The sequence below is a fragment of the Rosa rugosa genome, chromosome 5, assembly GCF_958449725.1.
Source record: "Rosa rugosa chromosome 5, drRosRugo1.1, whole genome shotgun sequence".
NCBI classification, from domain to species: Eukaryota; Viridiplantae; Streptophyta; class Magnoliopsida; order Rosales; family Rosaceae; genus Rosa; species Rosa rugosa.
Genome location: NC_084824.1, coordinates 17,171,191 through 17,174,978, shown reverse-complemented (window position 1 = coordinate 17,174,978; position 3,788 = coordinate 17,171,191). Strand labels below are relative to the sequence as shown.

The window sequence follows — 3,788 nt, the reverse complement described above, 5'->3', positions numbered from 1 at the left end:
GTACAAAAAATACAGAAAAAAAATAAACATTAAAAAACAAATGATTTTTTTTTTGAGAATAAAACAAATGATTTCTTCATTTTTTTTTTGCACAGCTAAAATAGAAAAAAAATTATAAAAAAAAAAAAACAGAATAGTTCATGGCATTTTCTTATTGATTAGACATTAATTTTTGAAACTCAAGTTTGATTAAGAAATGTATATTTAGTTAAGATTTATAGAGTGATTAAATCATTGAAATGACTAAATTTTTTATTTTAAAGATAATAATTTGTTTGTAAATTATATGAGTGAAGTTATTTGATGAAGTTTAGTGAGGTTTAGTGAGTAAATTTAGTATTTGAAAATTTGGTAAGAGGTGTAAAAAGCATAGAGGTCTAGTGAGTAAATTTGGAGGTTCCAATAGAAAAACTCTTCAAAAAAAGAGCATATGAGAAGCAAGGTGTTGTTTGATTAAGCGCATAATGAGGCAAAAAGACAAATAAGTGGCAAATCTTGATTATTCCAATTTAGCATGCTCATTATAGGGTTCCAAGTACCAATATTCAGTACCTCAACATAACCCAAAAATAATAATAATAAAAATAAAAATAAAAATAAAAATAAATCCTAAAGCATAGATTCCATTCCTGGGTCGTAGTTCATGTGCTTGATTTTAGAATTTAGACTTTGAAACCAACGGAGGGTCTTCAGTACACGGCCGTGGATGTACACGGCCCATGTGCTGCACACGTGATGCCAAAATTAATGGACGGCGTTAGTGGATAGGAGTTGGTGAACAAGAAAAATGCGGAAGACCAAAAACTGAGAAAGGCAGTAAATCAAACAAAGTCTAACCATAACCAAATGCTCATCCATACACCTTCGAATTCGATCTGGACGCTCTCTCTCCAAGAACAACAGTCATTCGCCTTCGACCCTCTCTCCCACTCCAGAATCCTCAAGCGCTCTCCACTTCTCGGGCATCAACCTTCTTCTCGGCTCTCTCTCCTCCCCAACTTCATCGTCGTCGGCGGAGTTCCCGACTCCGATTCGTGGAAGCTCGGTCCTCCTCTCCCTCTCGCTAACCCCGACAACCCCAATATCATATAAAGGTTCCAAGTCGATCATCGGCGTTAGTTTTGTATTGAAACCGTACAATTCAATCTCACAATTTAATTGAAATTGGGGGTTTCGAATTTGCAGTTGACTCCGGACGACTCCGACATAGTAGTGAAGCCGATTGAAGGATTCGTCGTGTTGGTGACGGTCAGTTGGTTGGTGAAGGTAACCATCAATGATGCAAAAGTGTTTATATATTGGTTAAATGAAAGCCATCTTCAAATTTTTCATCTTCATTTCGATTCCCTATGATCTTATTTAGTTTCACATTATCAAGGCTTTTGACTTTTTTTCAATTGCAATTGAACAATTAGGGATTTGATTACAGAAACTGCTCTTCTTTACATGTTAAAATAGCTCTTTAGTTTTGCTGAGGCTCTTCAGTTCATTACTTACCTTATCAATTCTTTATGCAGATGTAGCATGTCTCTTAATGTATTATCATTTTGGAATTTAGTTACAGACCAGTGTATAGCAAATCTACAAATGACCACATCAAAGATCAGGCAGTAGCCCCAGGTGCTTTGTCTTGAAAGCCAACAAAGATCCAGCCGACAACTTTTAGTCCTCTCCGATTGCAGTCGTTCTTTCCTTATTAATGGCATATTCTACTTAAGAAACATCTGGGTTTTACATGCTGGTCTTCTGGATAATCAAAAAAATTTCACAATTGTAATATATTTGGAATCAAGATCAGTTTTTTCTTTATTAATGTCATTTTACCATTTGCAATCATTGAATGTAAAATTGTAAATTAGTTTTCCCTCGTTGAATTGTAGCAGCAGATTGGTTCATTGCTTTTGTTTATCAGTCGTGTTTCCACTGAGCAAGAGCTCTCACTGAAGTATCTCTATATGATCTCAGTACTATCCAAGCTTGAGGAAGACTGAGCTTTGTGCAATTGGAACCTAGATTGCCTTCCCATACACATTTGCATTGTTAGCTTCTGTTCGATTACTGTAATTAGAGATACTTAATTCAAGGCCAGCATCTATGAGGTTGGTTTTCAACCTTGAAAATTAGAAATTTGCATGGCTCATAATGTATAACATGGAAAAGAAACCTCTTAAACAACCATCTACTTTTTATATTTGGCAAGTTAACTATCACTAGGAGGGGAAAGAAAAAAATCAACATACAAGAAAGCTCTGCTATACTTACACCTCAGAAGAGGTCAGAGACAAGAAAAATTCAGTGAGGACAATCTTGCTAGTCCAAGTGAAAAGCAGAACTAATGAACAAGGGAAGCTAGTGATTTCAGGTTTGAGATGACGATAAGGACGTGTAAAACATTGCAGATAGATTATTACATAAGTGACTCTGTATCTCTTGGAAAATTGATCTTGTTTGCCTCGGAGAATCCTAGAGCCTTGCAGGGGACCGAGAGGAACACAAAAAGGCTGGAGAACCCATCAGTTTATAGCTTGGCAAGTATGTAGACACAAGTGGCCATCTGGAATCTAGTTTCTATTAGAAGAGCAAAGGTACAAGAAAGATATCATATTTTAACTAACACCTAGAATTTTACAAACAACTGTCCACTTGATCCAGAGTTCAAAATCATTGATCTGACAACATCATATCGTTCGTATTCATAAGAGAGCATTACTACAATTGGCAGCAAAAGCATAACATGTCCACCTGTATGCATTTCTCAAGTAACTCAATTTCTGGAACATATTAGGAATGTACCTTGGGAGGGGCAAGAGATCTGAGACATCATTCCTCGAAGTGACTGAAACTAGGAGTGCCTTCTATCTCCGAAACTTACTGAGCCCACCATGACAACATCCCATTACATTTGAAATCCCTGCAATTTCAGCCAATAAGGATTTTCAGATTGTAGAGAGATTTATGAATTCCACAGCTAGGGGAAGAAGAGAGATTTGAGAGGCAGAGACGCTTTGGTTTTGCTGTAGTAATTGAAATCAAAACCAAATTTGAGCAAACGCAATAGATGGGATCAATGGAATCTCCCAAATTAGGTTCCCCAAGCGTGTAACTGCAAATTTGACAGAAAGAAGCCCCCAATTCTATGTAAGACTACTCTCCGTTTTCCAAAATGCAGATTTCTCACAATCCTTAAGCCTACCACACAGAATTAGCATACAGAGGAATGAATGAGAGGATGAGAAATACCACCAAAACCGATGACGTATATGCGATAATCTTTTGTGCAATCAAAGAGATGACAGAGACGAGGAAGTGGAACTGTGGAACTAACTGGGTTATTCGGGATAGAATGATATATACGGGTGGGAAATTTTAAGTTTGGTTGAAAGTTTCGGCGGGATTCTCTAATTTTTGGCGGCATTTTATCTTTTGATGAAGGCGGGCTTCTCTCTGGCTGAAAATAAATAGTGTGCAACAAAAAAACAAAAAAAAAAATTAAGATTCTAATCTTTTAATGTCTATACTATAAGCAGAAATGAGTATAAACATGAAAAATAATAGGCCTCTTCCTATTTATTTAAAGAATACGTGTCTTCCTATACAACAACTACATAGATAGAAGCTGTTAAATTGATCATTTTTGGATCAAATAAAATCCATATAATAACAAGTTCATTTGTATAACAAGTCCGAATACCTTTCCAATATAATAATATGGAAGCAAACAGTTTTTCGCATCCCTGACCATATATATTGTTATCAAATCAGCCGATTTCAGTGTTGTTTTGGCTTTG

General features: G+C 36.0%; 1 long non-coding RNA gene across 2 annotated transcripts; it reads left to right on the top strand.

Moving 5' to 3' along the window:
* The first annotated feature begins 686 nt into the window (after positions 1-686).
* On the top strand, positions 687-1,895 carry LOC133710712 (uncharacterized). Of its 2 annotated transcripts, XR_009846817.1 has the most exons (3): positions 787-1,094; positions 1,186-1,266; positions 1,518-1,895. It is a non-coding gene; the product is annotated as an uncharacterized LOC133710712 (long non-coding RNA). The 2 variants fall into 2 exon arrangements; XR_009846815.1 differs by having other exon boundaries at positions 687-1,266.
* The last annotated feature ends 1,893 nt before the right edge of the window (positions 1,896-3,788 follow it).